General features: G+C 37.7%; 1 protein-coding gene, 2 long non-coding RNA genes and 2 pseudogenes across 3 annotated transcripts in view; 2 read left to right on the top strand and 3 right to left on the bottom strand.

Annotated features, from left to right (window-relative positions):
• LOC127376692 (phospholipid-transporting ATPase ID) overlaps window positions 1-6,980 on the bottom strand; it is a 38,325-nt gene extending 31,345 nt beyond the window's left edge. The window contains exon 1 of the mRNA XM_051423808.1: window positions 6,880-6,980. The gene's annotated coding sequence lies outside the window, so the exon portion shown is untranslated. The remainder of the gene's footprint in view (window positions 1-6,879) is intronic.
• On the top strand, window positions 4,482-5,113 carry LOC127376728 (uncharacterized). Its single transcript, XR_007887561.1, has 2 exons — window positions 4,482-4,560; window positions 4,655-5,113. It is a non-coding gene; the product is annotated as an uncharacterized LOC127376728 (long non-coding RNA).
• Window positions 6,837-11,826, top strand: LOC127376727 (uncharacterized). Its single transcript, XR_007887560.1, has 2 exons — window positions 6,837-6,980; window positions 10,843-11,826. It is a non-coding gene; the product is annotated as an uncharacterized LOC127376727 (long non-coding RNA).
• On the bottom strand, window positions 8,004-10,333 carry LOC127376726 (zinc-binding protein A33-like; annotated as a pseudogene).
• A 2,001-nt stretch (window positions 11,827-13,827) lies between the features above and the next one.
• Window positions 13,828-16,152, bottom strand: LOC127376709 (zinc-binding protein A33-like; annotated as a pseudogene).
• Between the last annotated feature and the right edge of the window lie 2,014 nt (window positions 16,153-18,166).

Raw genomic sequence — 18,166 nt, 5'->3', positions numbered from 1 at the left:
AATAAAGCCTCCTCCAGAGGGAATATTAATAGATTTATTCAATTTGTAAGTCGACAGAAGAAGAGATAGTTTGATAATCAAGTGGGTTTTTTTTAGCAAAAATACCAATGCTTCTCAAAAGGAAGAATTTGTTTCTTCTGCTGGTCTTACATCATGGTAAACTATCTTTGTAAAATATCTTTGGCTTTGGTTTGTTGGACAAAAACACATCTGATGATGTCACTTTGAGTTTTATAGGCCGATCAATCAATTAATCAAGAAAATACTCTGCAGATAAATCACTGCTGAAAATAGTTGCAGGCTCACAGGGAAGAAATACTTATTTAACTTTCCAGTCAGCTTCTCTCCTTGTGTTACACAGTGCATCCTGTATTATGACTGAATATTCCAGATAATTGGCCAATGCAATAATGCCAATGCCATTCATGGTGATATTAGCAAACCCCGCTCATGTGTGAAAACTGCAACTGCAACTGTTGATTTTGTAAACACTTAAAATTGGGCGTCAGTGTTGTTTCACCATATCTTGAAAGCCTTCAGATTTCAGTGAATAAATCTATTAACCACAATTGCAGGAAGTTGGAGTGATAACAAGTTCTTGCTAATTGCCATTAACAGCTACTTCTGTGGAAAACAAGGCTTGTATGCCATTAAATACAGGGCCTGTGAGCCAACTCAGAGGAAATCATCTTTTCAGACCAACATGCAGCTTTCATGCAGATAACATACATTTCAGTCAGCCAACTCACGTTTGGAATGTTTATTAAGCAGTGTAGCATATTTAGATTTTGCCGTCTAGGCTCCGACCTCATCGTTCCCCGCAGATATGTTTACATGAGATATTGGGGAGTGATGCGCAAATACCTTAACCCCCACTCGGCAGCAATAGCTTACAGAGCAGCAGCAGCAGCAGCAGCAGCAATACAGACAGAGCATTGACAGAGCAGAGGGAGAGCTGGGAAACTGTGCAGTTTAAATAGACCGCCAGATTGGAAGGGAGAGCTTGGTTAGTGATTATGGAATAAGGCATGTCATGTGTGTAATCAGCGCAGCTCGAGTTGACCTGCCTGAACTAGCTTGCAGGCTTCGCTCCATTAATGAATAAAATATATTATATAAAGCTATTACAATCCACATAATCCATTCTAAGTGTCTCTTCCCAACAGAACATTTCTCTATTCAACCAATACATTCTGTGTGTTCTGACACCTTTCTATCAGAACCAGCATTAACTTTTCCAGCAGTTTGAGTTACAGTAGCTCGTCTGTTGGATCGGACCACACGAGCCAGCCTTTGCTCCCCACATGCATCAATGAGCCTTGGCCACCCATGACCCTGTCTCCAGTTCACTGCTTTTCCTTCCTTGGACCACATTTGATAGGTACTGACCACTGCAGACAGGGAAAACCCAACAAGAGCTGCTGGTTTGGAGATGCTCTGACCCAGTCGTTTAGCCATAACGATTCGGCCCTTGTCAAAGTCGCTCCAATCTTCACGCTGCCCATTTTTCCTGCTTCTAACACTAATCAACTTGAGTACAAAATGTTCACTTGCTGCCAAATATATCCCACCCACTGACAGGATCCATTATAACCAGATAATCAGTGTTATTCACTTCACCTTTTAGTGGTCATAATGTTATAGTTGATTGGTATACAGTATATTGTTACTCTAAATGTGTATCTAGGTCATACATTAAATACAGAAAACTTTCACTGCTCTGGATTTCACCTGCCCACAGTTCAACCACAGCTGAAATGAAACTTACGCCCTTATTCCCTGAGTTCTGAGCCATTGGTCTGCGGTGGAGGTCTGCACAGTTGTAGGTGTTGTAAAAAACCCACTTTTTGCAAAGTGCATGCTAACTCCAGACTATACCCAATACCCAAACTGTAAAAAATAACAGAAAGAAGCAAAGTTTCTGGTGAGTAATGATGTCAGTCAGATGCTGAGCTTGTGTTTGATGCAATGATTGCATTACGGGAGTACTAGATACATTGTTGAAGGTGGGTCTCTATTCTTTCCTATTAAAGTTGCTCAGTGGCAGATGAAGCCTTATGGGAAATCTTTTGTTTATCACGTTACGTTGCCATTGCTGTCATTACATGGTTTGACCAGTATGGCTTTCTAGCCTGGTGCACTTTCCTGGAGGTGGAGAGTAACTAAGTATCTGCTTAAACCTACTGCAAGGATTTTTAAACTGGTTATGCACCAGTCTGAACTTATTATGAAAGCCTCTTTATGAACTTCATAAACATATGGACCATCAGCAAGAAGACTTATTATAGTTATTTCTATGTAATTATTCTTAATGCCTTTCACTGGGTCGTATTTAGTCAGATTCCCCTTAAAATCAATGAAACAAGGCTGCATATTTTTGTGTTTCCAATTTATGCTACTTTATAATCCTAGATCTTTTTTTTTACTTTACCCTATATTTATTGACAGCTGCAGCTGTTAAGATTACATTAAGATTTTACATTAAAAAACACACGCTCCTACAAAAAAAGCAGTGTCTAGTTGGGGTCACTTGTCATAGGTTCCAGATGTCTATGAATTGTTCCACCAAAGAGATATTTCCCCTCGAAGCGTATTCGCATACTTTCTTTTAAATAACTTAAGTACACTTTTGAATGCAGGGCTTTCACTTCTAATCGAGTGCCTCTGCATTTTTGTATTTTTACTTTTACATATCAGCCAGGCAGCCACAGTGAAGCCTACTTTTGACTATTGTTTGAAGGACCAGTGGGTAGAGCCAGCATTTAGTTTGTCCCTTCTGGGGTACAGTAGAAACATGGTGGTTCATCATGGCAGGGTCCATGGAATTAAGGTTCCTATAGGAATAAACAAACTCTTACAGTTTGTATACCTATGAATATTATCTTCAATTTCTGCCAATAGAGCCTCCTAAATGTTACACACTGGCCCTTTAATTTCCCCTTTATCAGTTTTCCTTTTATCCGTCACTTGTGTGTTACCACAGAATCAGCCTCAATCTAACTGACAACTAGGTTGAATAAACAAATGAAAGGTAACAGACTGACGATGTTCAGTTTTTGTCAAGGTTCCTGTGGGTTACTGATTAATTTTTCCTCAGTAGATCTGACTGTAAGTGAACAAGGTAGTTTACTATGGGAACTTGTGATCACAGGATAAGTCATCACTTACAAACTCTCTCAGTTCTCTCCGATTCATAAATTGTGGCCTGAGAAAAAGGATATATATATATTTTTTTACTTTGAGAAATTGAACTGATTTTTAACTGTGCATGTATGAATAGAGATGTATATACAGATGTACACCTATGTTGATACCTTTCTTCCCACTAATGATAAATATTAACAAAGCAATAATGGAAAAGTGAGATGCAGATATGACACAAGGGCACAATACAGTATCAAGCCCCGAGCGCCGCACCAAAAGACCTGGACAATCAACCTCTGAATAATTCACCTGACCTCTTAGGCCACAAAGCCACTCCTCCTCTCATCTTACCTGATAAAAACCCTGACATTTTGATTGACCTTTTAAGCTTAATAATCTTATCCATGCACCATAAAGACTCAGACACTCTGGCAGACGCAGCGTCATATCCATCTAACAATGAACGACCTTCAAGCTGTGACACAAACTTGGATTTTGACCCACATTAAATTAATTTGTGCAGGGCACAAAGTTATTGAGTGAGATCAAATTCAAGGAATAACCTTACATGACCCTTTCAGACATCTTAGTTCAGTTTAGATGGAGCAGTCACATGCAAGTTTCTAATTCACATCTCTCAGCATTTTCTAATTAACCTTACTTCAATTTCTTCCTGTAACAAACACACACACACACACACACACACACACACACACACACACACACACACACACCTCATTCTTTCTCATTTTGCAACAGGTTGCTTTTGTAATCTCATTTATGTTTCTCATATTTACTGTTTTTCCTACTGACCTAAAGGACCAGTGTGTTGGATTCAGTGGCATTTAGAGGTGAGGTTGCAAATTGCAATCAACTGAATATGGCTCACTTTCCAAGTGTGTAGGAGAAACTTGCAAAAAATGTTGGTCCTTCTGGTCTACTGTAGAAACATGGCAGTTCAACATGGCAGATTCATTTTAAGGTAACAAAAACATCAACAACGATTCTTATTTTCAGGTGACAAAATTATTTCTGACATTAAATCCCCCGGAAAACCTTTAAGGGAAGCCCTGACTTTGGAATTTTGGTAGGACGATGAATTGTAATAACTTTGGTGATCCCTTAATAATTTCTCTCTTTATTTACTTTTTAAAGAATAAACATCTTGTTAGGAACAGTGTCATGACTATTCTTGCATATTTAGCTCACCCAAAAATGGGCCAGTAGTATTTGCACATTGTCACTTAACTTCTGCATTTTCATTGACATTGCACAAATTACAGCATTAAGATATTGACCAAGTTGAGACGCGTCAGTGTGCATATAACAGGTGTAAAAAGTTAGATACAGCTGTCAGGAAACTACAGTGTAACATTGAGGAGGCTCATTGGCAGAAATGGAATACAGTATTCATAGGTATGTTTTTATTAGTGTAAAATAAATGAATATAGGAATTGTTGTATTTTTGTTACCTTAGAATGAGCCGGTTTTATCTATCTTTTTTCTACAGGAGCCCAGAACGGACAAACCAGACACTGCCCAGTTTCGCTGCCAGTTTCTCGACACACCTCACAGCCTGGTTTCATTCCCAGGTCGTCAAATACAGATGTCAACGGTGTTCATTAAGTTGCAATCTGAAACACCACCTCTAGATACCAGAAACTCCTACACACTGGTCCCTTAAATGTTAAAGAGAGGAATAATATATAATGTTTCTTTAAAAAAAGAAAATATTTCCATGTATCTGTTGTGTTAGTAGGAAAACATCTCAATTTGATAACATGTTCTTTCTGTCTTCAGAAATAATTCCTCATCAACAAAATTAATCCACAGCATCAATATCAACACACATGTAAACAGTGCTAACATGTCATGTCCATTATTATGCGGATGACATGCAGATTTATGTTATTATCTTGTCTGTTCCCAAAAATGTACCCAGCTAAATAAAAAACTAATTTTCTTTCCATTCCTATTTCACAAAAACATCTTGGCTCCCTGCCCACAAACGTAAAACCTGCAGCCAGAATCCAGGGTTTAATATTCCACAGTCATCATTTCTAATAATAGAGGGGCATCTTAATTTCAAGTCTTGTCTCTATCAAGGCAATCTTGAGAAGGTCACTCATTTCATTTTAGATAGATTATTGTAACTCATTGTGTTTTAGTCCGTATTCAGGGATTAAAGCCAAATATTTCACCTACATGTCTAGTGCAAAACACAGTCTTTAAAGAACTTAATGGTTTAGCTCCCAGTTATGTTGGGTTATGTTGGGTTATGTTTGCTGAATTGCTGCTCCCCTATTAGCCAGAGCCTCAGACTTACAGGCAGTGCTCTGTTAGCTGCTCCTAAATCCTGGTTTCAGGAGACCTGGTTTTACAGTCAGCACCCCTTAGCTCTGACACACCCTACCTCAAAACTCAAACTTTCATTAATGTTAGAAAACGGTTTTATTGTCTTATTATCACTGTTACTCTTGTTGTGTTGTTTTAATTGTCTGATTTTGTTAGCCTCATTGCATTCCTGAGATGTTTTAACCCTAGTTCAACCATGTAAGGCACTTTGCTTTGAAAGGTTTTGTATAAATAAAGTTTATTATTATTATTATTATTATTAGTAGTAGTAGTAGTAGTAGTAGTAGTAGGAGGAGGAGGAGGAGGAGGAGTACATGTGTCATTAGCACACAAAAATAGTGATCATTATATGAGGGCAAATAAAACAAAAAACATTTGAATGATTTATATCTTAGACAATTCAGGGGCCCTAAATATTGAATGCTATTGTATTAGTGTAATTAAAAATATAGGACATAATATTTTGTGAAATTATAATAAATCAATTGTTCAACAAAAACATGTTATTCCTTTTATTATAACTGATAATAATAACAACTGTGTAACAGACACCTTTATACCTGAAACCGTGATAAGAGACAGATATCTTACTGTGATAATCACGTACCACTGCAACACTACAACTCAGTCTCATACTTTACTGTGAACTGAAACTGATGTGCACCGCTGATACAGGATATGAATAAGTACCTCACAGTCTTCCGCTGCATAATGATGTAGAAATGACTCAAAGCCTAATTCACCAGTGCCAAACCGCACAGTTTATGGTCTTCACTACATTATCTGTACAATCATTGTCTTCATAAACATCATCCTTATCGTCACTACTCCCACAAACAATTGCGGCTGTCGTCATCTTCATCTATAGCACATTAAAGACAGTACTGTAACTTTCATTCCTAAGCAAAGGCTTTATGCTGCAGTGGTTGGGCACCATCACAAGAATTATAAAACACACTGTGCTGCTATAGTAAAGTCTTACGCACTGAGAGTTTAGGTAAAATAAGTTCTGGATAAGCAGCTCTGTTAAACTCGCCGTAGAGCCCACAATGAAGTGTACATGTTGTCTGAGAGGAAAAAAAGAAAGTGAAGCAGAGTTTATCGCCAACTTTCTTCTCCTCCTTTGCCACAGTCGTTCATTCTTTCCGTTACTTTTTTTGGTCTTGGACTCCCTGGAGGGCAGCAGAGACAAGGAGAGCGAAAGGGAGAGCAGACAGCCCATTCACTACACTTCCTTTTCGCCTGTCTGGCTTTCTATCTTCCTCCTCCATCTCTTTCCTTTCTTCCCCCAAAATCCATCTCAGTATGAAAACCCCCTCCCCGCTTCACCGTGAACCCTCCAATGTCGGTAAAAAGGCGAGTAGCGGCGCGTCTTCTTACCGTGCGTCCTGGCTCGGTGCGGTGCGTCCTGGCTGAGCTGCGCCTTCGCCAGCGATCCCGGGAATAACCAAGAAAAACTCTCAACTACGAGAAGAAACGAGGTAATGTAATGTTTTCCTCCTTGCTTCCCACTACCACCCGCCTCTCTTCCCCTTACTCCGCTCCCCTCCCTCTTTCATGCTCTCCCCTCCTTTGACTCCACTCCTCCCTCCTTCTCGCTCCACTCCCCTCCTCCGTGGGCGCAGCGTTTACTCATAATTCAACTATTGGTATGAAAACATGGAAACCTACATTTACTAAAAACTATTTAACACGAGTACAAGCAAGGTAACGAGCTAGTCACGTGAAGTATAGCGCTAATTAAGATTTATGAGTCAACTATGACCCCTAGTTGGAGAACTTATAAGTGAAACAACCGCTCCAACTTCCTGCATTAGTGTTTCATGTATCTTAATGAATGTCACTAGAGGACGCTTCAGTTGGGTTTTGTACTTTACTGGATGGCTGTTCTGTGGGTTATAGAATAACCGACATACCAATACAATTAACCATAATCTCTGTATACTACAAATTACAATCCTATACAGTCCTATAAATTCTGTCCACGGGCTATCAGTGCAACATAAGGTACAGATATAGTACTCTCTTAAAGGATAAATTGAACAGCCTTTGTTTGTAGTATTAACTAAGGATTAACACAGCGACTCATAGTTATCTCAAATTGTCACAAAATAAAAATTATAAACCAGCAGCACTACAGTGAGAACTTGTATGTTTAAAGTTACAGATTAATTAACCTCCTACTGGCACTGTCTGCTAAGCCACATGGTGAGTCAAGTTACACACATTAATTCACTAATATTTACTTAACCAATGTTTATGAGGAACGCACAAATAAAGCATACTTACATATTCATTGATGCACATAACCGTAGTTATAAGTAAGTGTTAAAGTTCTCATCCAGAAAAATGTCCCTGTGACTGTTTTCTGGAAATAGTGAGAAACCCAGAGCCCAAATTGACACATTCACAATGTTTATTGTTTTGTTTACAACCAACAGTGCAAACCTCAAAATCCTTAAAAATAAAATACAATTATTTTAATAATTAAAAGGAAAAGCAGCAATTCTCACATTTTCAATCGACTTTTTGATGAATCAACTTATCATTTCAGATCTAGCCTACTACTGTAGTGCTTCATGGTTAATAATCATATTTATATTCACAATTTCTAATTTGTAAGTAACCAAAGCTGTCACACAAACAAGGACAAAGAACAATATTTCCCTCCAAAATGTAGTGAAGTAAAAATGTGTCTTAACTTATACTTTTAGCTAAAGGAAAGCATTTGAAATATTGTATACCCAACATTCTTATTTCTGTATTTCTGAGTTGTAAAATAGATAAAACAGTCACTGTGCAAGGGACTTGCGATCTGCAACTACACCTCTAGATGCCACTAAATCCAACACACTGGACCTTTAATGAATGTTCAAGAATTATAAATAAAATAATACATGCCGATATGAAATCATAAACACAAAGATTAATGTTAGAGATCAAGATTAAGGTGCCCACTGCTAACAATCTTTAAAGTTCAACATCCATAATTCAAAGACAAGGTCAGGACATTTTAATACATATTATTGGAAATGAGACTTCTGACATGTGTTATATGGGTGAAGTTGTTTAATTAACTGTCAGCTATACTAACTAATCTATATAGGTGCCAATTTGAAAAATTATTAGCTGGAAAATCATTTATCAAGAAAAATATACAAACATTTGCTTAAATTTGAGGATTAATTTCTGATATTTTATTTACATATTTGATGGATTTGTTCAATTTTCCTCCCTGAACCTCACAGAGAAATATCAGTTTGACAGATTTTGAGATCAGCAGTTTTAGCATCACCAGCTGCTCCAACACAGAAATATGGGAAGAGTTTCTCAGTGAAAGTGTCTCTGTGAGTGAAGATGTGAGTCATGTGTTCAGGGTCGTAGAAGGACACCTCTCCTCTGTCATAGTCCAGCTGGACTCTGATCTTCTGGAGTCTGTTCTTCACTGTGACAGTCTTCCCAAGACCATTCAGGTATTTTCCACTGCGATGCAATAAACAGCAGATTCCAGATTTTGGTGTGATATATATTTCCCCATTCCTGTCAAAAGACTCTTTAGCCAGACGCCCGGTTAGCTCAGTGGGTAGAGCTGGCGACCCACGTACCTAGGCTGAGTCCTTGCTGCAGTGGCCCAGGGTTCGAATCTGACCTGTGGCCCTTTGCTGCATGTCATTCCCTCTTTCTCTCTCTCTGCCCCCCTTTCCTGTCTGTCTTTGGCTGTCCTATCAAATAAAAGCCAAAAAAAGACTCTTTAGCCAAACCTTTTTTCCACCTCCCAGCTGTGTTTCCCTGAGCTGAAACCCTCAGAGCCCAGAACATTGGCATACTTAGTGTTCCTCTCTGGAGTGTTAGGAATCTGCTGCTTTGTGTCTCCATATCTCACACTGGTCAGATCACCAGACAGATAGAGACGAGGGTGTGCAGTGTTTGGGTCCAGAATGACAGGACTGAAGTGGACCTTGTCCTTCATCTTCTCCCAGACTCTGAAGGACAGGTTGCCCAGGTGTTTGGCCACATCTATCAGCGCTCCTGAGACCAGCTGTGGGTCTGACAGTGAGCACTGGACTCTGGCTCTGGTCTGAGTGGGTTTATAACTGCTGAGGAATGGCACGTTGTGTTTCTGCAGCTCTTCTTCAAGAGCATAGATACTGTCTGACAGAGAGGAGAGCTGCTCCTCAATCCTCTTCATCTCTCTGCTGACAGTCTTCTTCTTCTGCTCCTCTTCCTCCCTCAGAGCTGCCAGTCTGGACTCCTCTTCCTCTTTCAGGAACTGGTGGAGCTTGTTGAACTCTGCTCTGATCTGCGTCTCTGTGGACAACAGCTGCTTCTTGGAGTGTTGAATCACTTCATTGTATGTTTCCTCCACTTGTTTGTATTTGTCCCTCTTGTCCTGTAGAGACTTTAAGTCAGATTTCAGCTGGTCCTTCAGGTCACTGACTGCTTGTTCTATAGGAACCACCTTGTGACCGACGTGGGGAGGAAACTAACAGACAGTACACACATTTCCACCTTCATCCTTACAGAACAATTTCGGATCCTCTTGATGTTTTCGATGCTCCACCTTCTCCTCTCCTTTTTCTGTCTCAGATGATCCAGATTTCTGTCTCCCAGCAAAGGAGTCAGCCAGCTCCTTCAGTGTAAAGTTCACCCCAGGATTGTCTTTTCAGGATTTTCTTTTACAAATTGGACAGTTTTTGGTTTTAGCTTGTTCCCAGAATGTTTTCAGGCAGCTTGAACAGAATCTGTGGTTGCAGCTCAGAGACACAGGATCTCTGAAAGTCTCTGAACACACATGGCAGTTCAAGTAACCTTCAGGAGGAGCTCTCTCATCCATTTGTTAAATGTCAAAATTTACTTTCACTTTCTTTTACCTCCGTCGTGGGTTTGAGTTACAGCAGTAAACACTGTCATGTCATTTTGTCACCAGCAGATGGAGGTGTCAGGATGTCGTTCAAGTTTAATATTTTCCTCTTAATTCAGAAAAGATTCCCTGTACAGGTAGTTGTTTTCCAAACAAAAAGGCAACATGTAAACAATTATGACCCTCTATTAGACCTATAACTAAATAAAAATAAACCACACACTTTTTTAATGTAAAGAAGACTGAACATTTTAACAGACTGAGTAACAGTAAACAAGTTGTATTTTTCAGCCACTGTAACAGGAAACTGTGTTCATTTCATCCAGTTAAAACACTCATTAACATTTAATCGTTAACATGCTTAGGAATGTTTGTTTTTTTGTTGAGATTTAGTTTTACCTGCTTATCAATCTGATCATCTCTCTCTCTCTCTCTCTCTCTCTCTCTCTCTCTCTCTCTCTCTCTCTCTCTCTCTTCATCAGTCAAGGGGGAAGAACAGGACCAGAAGAACACTGAGCAAAAGTCTAGAAAGGACAAAGGAAGCGTCACATATAGATGAATGGATTCACACAGTATTGTGCCCACGTTTGAAAAAAACCAAAACAGCAAAAGTGACCTCTTGGATGCCCCTATGGTAGATAAAAGTGCCCTCTGGGTGCCCTTCAAGTGGAGAAAACATGATGATGTGTCCTCTATTGGGTGCCAATCCTTATCCTGACCCTAACCCTCTTCATCCAGAAGACAACTGTAAGCCTCATTAACACTATGTGAGACCTGGTTTCTATCTGAATGTAAACTATTTCACAGTTTTCACAGCTGCCCATCAGGCTGCACTGTAGTGGTTTGACCACAAGATGGAGCTCTGTTCTCAGTAAAGACATTACTGTTCTGACCAAAGGAAAAAAAACCCAACAATTTCCTCACTCCTTTGTAATCTGTTAGCAAGCCTTAACTCCAGAACATGCTTCATCAGCAGAGACATACAATAATGGAGTTACACTGTGAATCTGAGGTGCTAGCTGGGAGTTAGGTCCGTTATTGTGATTATCATTGTTGTGTGCTCACTTATCTTCAGTACTAATTGAACTGAATTTTGCGTTGCATGTAGCCCTCAGTTGTACCCTAATCTGACATGTCAGAAGAGGAACCATGATAAAAAACTGTTAACAATAAGGCCTTTTCATTTATTTTTGATTGAATTTATTTGAACCTTTTTGAATATCAAATAATTAATTTAAAAATATGACTAATTTAATCTTTTTGGAATGTGAATGTAATCGTTATTTTGTCCCATGGCAAACAAATGTACTTAGGATTTTTTTATTTTCACCAAAAACAAGAACCTTGGGAGGACGTCAACATGCAGCAACAAGACCCTGTATCATTTTATGTGACTTCTTTTTTATTTCAGATCATTCAGCTCTAATGAATTAAGTATAGGAAATTCTAATAAATATGTTCTTTTACAGTGTTGTCAACGCTCTTTTTAAAATAGATCCTTCAGAACACATAAAATAATTAAAAATAAAATATAATTATTGAAATAATTAAAAGGAAAAGCAGCAATTCTTACATTTGGGAAGCTGCAACTATGAAATGTTTTGGCTTTTTTTCAAAAAGATAACTGCCAGAATATTGCGCCAAGTTTTGAGTTTTCTGTCAGTCCACTTATTGATTAATCAACTTATCATTCTAGATCTAGCCTACTACTGTAGTGCATCATGTTTTATAAGCTAATCATATTTGTATTCACAATGCCATATTTGTAAGTAACCAAAGTTGTCACAGAAACAAGTACAAAGAACAATATTTCCCTCCAAAATGTAGTGGAGTAGAAAAGTGTCTTAAAATTGAAATAATAAAAGTAAAGTACAAATACCTCAAAATTGTACTTTGTACAGTACTTGGGTAAATACTTAGTTACCACTGATTAGCTGCGTAAATGAGTTTGAGTAGTCTTTATTAGTGTACAAACTTCATTCAGATCCTTTACTACAAATACCGCACTGTGAAAATACTCCGCTACAAGTAAAAGTCCTGCATTCAAAATATAACTTATAGTTAAAGTATTATCAACAAAATGTACCTCAAGTATTGGTTCTCAGTATGCAGTAAAATGTTCCCTGCCAGTGTTTTACTGTTCTTTATGATGTTTTTGGATGAATATTATGGCTGCATTAATGTGTATGGTCCATTTTACAGCTGTAGATGTTTGTGGTTGAGCTCATTTTAACTACTTTATATACAAATTTCCCCCCGGGGATCAATGAAGTATTTCTGATTCTGATTTCTGATTCTGATACTGTTGGTTAGTTTAATCTGCAACAAGTTTGTAGTATCGCTGTCCTTTGAGAACCACGTATCTCTAAAAAGTCAACTTTCATGATCTCAGAGAAACAGCCCTGTTTTAGCTTAGTGACGATGCATTATCCAGCTAATTCAACAGTTTGTAAACAGTTTATTTTGATTAAGGAGTAGGAGAATTTTCTTAATACATAAAGGAACATTTAATCCTTCAGTTTATCAGAAAAGAGAGTTTAATTTTAATCTTCAATATTAAGGTTAAATAAATATATAAATAAAATATATATAAATATTTTAATTACAGAGGCCGGTGCTGTTGAACAGCATTGTTTTATACTGAGAGGAGTTTTCATATTTTGCCCACCTTATTTATAATCTTATCAACAGTCAAAATAGACCAAGTATGAACATTAACAACACATTTTCAAATACTCATGTCATGTAGTTGCAGTAAGAGTATGTTGTTTCCTTCCTCATGAAAAACACAAAGAACTGTGGTCGGCTTGGAAAAGTTTCAATAGTATCCACAGAAACATCTCAATCAATTCCTGCAGCATAATCCACATCCTCACTCTCTATTCATATATCCTCAGCATGTTGTACAGTTTTATGGATAAAATATAGATAAATACATCACACACTGTGGAGCCTCTGAGCTCTGAGCAGGAGAATACAGTATAATGTATAATGTATTGTATAAAATATGACTTGTGTGTTATCTACAGTATATGTTGGCCAAACAGCAACAGTTTGGAACAAAGTGAACATGCAGATGAAGAGAGAAGTGAGTATTTTTCTTTAGCAGTTCCTGTTTGTCTTAAATATTTATCCCAAGGTTTTTTTAAATTAGTTTTAATAGTAACTCTAAAGCACTTATTAACCCTGGTTTTGAAAGTGCTGTAATATAAATGTAGTTCTACTTACTTTTAGCTAAAGGAAAGCATTTAAAATATTTTGTACCCAACATACAAAATATTTTGTATTGTTCTTGTGAAGAAGCAAACTATAAAGATCAGTTTTGTACAGTAATTTGCTTACCAATAATTAAATAAAATGTTGATATGAAATCATAAAGATAAAAATGTATGTTAATGAGATCAAGATGAAGGTGACCACTGCTAACAACCTCTAAAGTTCAACATTTACAATTCAAAGACAAGGTCAAGTCTTTACAGTCAACATTTTAATACATATTATTGGGAATGACACTCCTGACATGAATAATGTGGATGAAGTTGTTTAATCAATTGCCACCAATCCTAACTAATCTATATTGGTGCCAGTTTGAACAATGATTAATCGTTAGAGTAATTTATAAAAAAACATTTGCTTAAATTTGATGATTATTTTCTGATATTTTATTGATAAACAAAATCAACAGATTAAGAACTCTTAAGAAAGTATTTAGTTGCAGTTTTAATCCACATTACCTTAAGGTCAATATTTGATGGATCTATTACATCATATTACAGTTTTGTACTACTCTAATTTATATAATTTATATCAAAAATATAAGCTGTGTCTAACATTATCAAACAACAAGGAGATTGAGTTTGTTTGTCTGGATAAAACTGAAATACTATATCAAAAATGTCTGACAGTAATCTCAGTTTCATGACACACATGGTAAACAAACAGCAGGTGAATTATTACATCAACATTCACTCCATGCTTTAGTTTCTCATTCATAGGAAATATATTTTTAATTATTAACCAGTCAATGTGTTTCCATGTAATTTGCTGAAAGAGATCAAATCGGATTTGTCTTTAACCTGGATCTCTATATTTTCTTCATATATTTTCAAATGACAAGATTCTCATCTAATGAACTAAATCTATATCAGTCTATAACTGACAAGAAACCATCACCATCATAATAATCCTAATAAATCACTCAGACCTCACTGCCCTCCCTGAACCTCACAGAGAAACATCAGTTTGACAGATTTTGATATCAGCAGTTTTAGCATCACCAGCTGCTACAACACAGAAATATGGGAAGAGTTTCTCAGTGAAATTGTCTCTGAGAGTGGAGATGTGAGTCATGTGTTCAGGGTCGTAGAAGGACACCTCTCCCCCGTCATAGTCCAGCTGGACTCTGATCTTCTGGAGTCTCTTCTTCACTGTGACAGTCTTACCAAGACCATTAGTGTATTTTCCATCACCATGCCATAAACACCAGATTCCAGATTTTGGTGAAGCATCTGCCTCCCCCTTCCTGTCAGCTGACTCTTTAGCCAAACCTATATTCCAGCGAGGATGATCTCCCACCTCCACCTCCCAACTGTGTTTCCCTGAGCTGAAACCCTCAGAGCCCAGAACATTGACATAATTAGTGTTTCTCTCTGGATTGTCAGGAAGCTGCTGCTTTGTGTCTCCATTTCTCACACTGGTCAGATCACCAGACAGATAGAGACGAGGGTGTGCAGTGTTTGGGTCCAGAATGACAGGACTGAAGTGGACCTTGTCCTTCATCTTCTCCCAGACTCTGAAGGACAGGTTGCCCAGGTGTTTGGCCACATCTATCAGTGCTCCTGAGACCAGCTGTGGGTCTGACAGTGAGCACTGGACTCTGGCTCTGGTCTGAGTGGGTTTATAACTGCTGAGGAATGGCACGTTGTGTTTCTGCAGCTCTTCTTCAACAGCAGAGATACTGTCTGACAGAGAGGAGATCTGCTCCTCAATCCTCTTCATCGCTCTGCTGACAGTCTTTCTCTTCTGCTCCTCTTCCTCCCTCAGAGCTGCCAGTCTGGACTCCTCTTCCTCTTTCAGGAACTGGTGGAGCTTGTTGAACTCTGCTCTGATCTGCCTCTCTGTGGACAACAGCTGCTTCTTGGAGTGTTGAATCACTTCATTGTATGTTTTCTCCACTTGTTTGTATTTGTCCCTCTTGTCCTGTAGAGACTTTAAGTCAGATTTCAGCTGGTCCTTCAGGTCACTGACTGCTTGTTCTATAGGAAGCACCTTGTGACCGACGTGGGGAGGAAAATCACAGACAGTACACACAGCTCTATCTTCATCCTTACAGAACAATTTAGGCTCTTCTTGATGTTTATCACACACCACCTCCACCTTCTTCTCTCCTTTTTCTTTCTCAGATGATCCAGATTTCTTTCTCCCAGCAAAGGAGTCAGCCAGCTCCTTCAGTGTAAAGTCAACCCCAGGATCTTCTTTTGAAGATTTTCTTTTACAAATTGGACAGTTTTTGTTTTTAGCTTGTTCCCAGAATGTTTTCAGGCAGTTTGAACAGATCTGTGGTTGCAGCTCAGAGACACAGGATCTCTGAAAGTCTCTGAACACACATGGCAGTTCAGGAAACTTTCAAAAAGAGCTCTCTCAGCCATTTGTTATTGAAGATATTTTCAACAGTCGGACTCACCAAGTTACTGTCTCTTGATTACTTCAAATACTCCAAACTTGTGTTTTCCAGCAGAAATCTCACACCCTGTAGTGGCGCCTCAGCTCTGTTCAACAATGACAAATTCTGCTTTCACTTTCTTTTACCAGTCACAGGGTTAATTATTACCTTTAAGAAATGTTGTCATGTCATTTTCACACCAGCAGATGGAGGTGTCAGGATGTCATTGTCCTCTGGATTTAGAATGGCAATTTCCTTGTGTCATTACGTATATACAGAAGACTTTGATTAGAGACAAAATGATACAATATGTGAAAGAATCCAAATGTAATCGATTTTTATTGAGCAAACTGCAACGTAGTAAAAACTGAACTTAAGTTGACATACCAACAACTTTAACATTACTTCCCTTTCAAAACAAAATATTTTAAAATAGTACAAAGATTATAAGCATAAAATGAACATAAAATACTTAAAGTATTTAAATATTCAAGGAGATATTTAAAAAAACAATGTTCTATAGCAGTTGTTTCGACTATGCATCATATGGTGGTATATGAAAAATGTATATCATACAGGAAATTAAAACCGGTTCATCCGGTATATCACTGGATGTAACAATCAAACAATTTCTGCAGAATGCAGTCAATGAAACACAAATAAAGAAGGTGACTCAGTTTGCTCATCTGGATGAAAGTGAAATAATATATAAATGTCTGACAGTCAACAGTAATTTCAGTTTCATGTCACATACAGTAAACAGGTGAATTATTACATCAGCAGTCACTGTTTGGTCTGTTCTACACAGTAAACCATGATATTTTATTGGGAATATATTGAATATTAGACTACAACCAATCTATCTATCTATCTATCTATCTATCTATCTATCTATCTATCTATCTATCTATCTATCTATCTATCTATCTATCTATCTATCTATCTATCTATCTATCTATCTATCTATGATAAAGTGCCCTCTGGGTGCTAATTCTAACCCTGACTTAGTTGTGTCACCAAATGCATCACAATTTGCTGCATGGTGGTGCTCTTTTTATTTTTCATTTTTATTTTATGCCATTGAATGACGCTAATAACTGCATCAATGGCTCTGTATCCTTAGGACAATTTAAGCCTCATTACCACTATGTGAGAAAGTAGAGGTGGTTTCTATCTGAATGTCATCTATTTCACAGTTTTCACAGCTGTCCATCAGGCTGCACTGTGGTACTTTGACCACAAGATAGAGCTCTGGTCTCAGTAAAGACATTTATATACTGTTGTTACCGAAGGAAAAGAAGATACTCAGAATAAAATCACTGCAGTTTGATTGCTGTGTCTTCTTCACTCTGATAACTCATCTTTTAAATATTTTTCATATAAAGTTCTTAGCAGTAGTTAAGTGTATTTCCTTTTAGGTGTAGCTACAGAACAGAGCAGGTATTCAGTGTTAATTAAAAGTCTGCAAGTTGAAGAAAAACCTCTAAAAGTTTGTCTTCTAGCATTTAGTGTCTTTGGACAAAAAAAAAAAAAAAAAAAAAAAAAGAAAATGGTGTAATGACTTCCAGACAATGCACAGGTCAAGAGTTGACACAATGACTCATATGAAATCAGTTTCCTCCCCCAGTGCCTTCCTTTCTGTGTGTTTCTATTGTATCTCTCTCTGACACACACTTACATTAATAGGTTCATATAGTCCCATATTTTTCATCACAGTGGTGTCACGTTGAAAGGCATGATCAGAAATGTATAGAGAAAAAAAAAAAAGTGAAAGAACCTCTTTCAGCTGCAAAACAACAAACAAACACTTCCTTCCTCGTTTGTAATCGGTTAGAAAGCCATACAAAAGTGGAATTACCTTGCATTGTAAATCTAAGATGCTAACAGGGGGTTAGGCTCAGTTATTGTGATTTGTTGTGTTATTATTTTCTGTAGCCTACTAATGGATCTGAACTAATTGCCCATTACATGTAACTCATATAGCCTTCAGTTGTGTCCTAATCTGATCAAATCAGACGAAAAACCTTTTTTACATTTAATTTATTGAACGTAATTCAATGTACTTTTGTAATGAAAATTTGACTCTTCACGTACATGCAACAACAAGAGACTGTATCATTTTATGTAACTTCTTTTTGATTGCA

Source organism: Dicentrarchus labrax, unplaced genomic scaffold (genome assembly GCF_905237075.1).
Source record: "Dicentrarchus labrax unplaced genomic scaffold, dlabrax2021, whole genome shotgun sequence".
NCBI lineage: Eukaryota > Metazoa > Chordata > Actinopteri > Moronidae > Dicentrarchus > Dicentrarchus labrax.
Note: the sequence above shows the minus strand (reverse complement) of the source record. Positions and strands in the feature narration are given on the sequence as shown.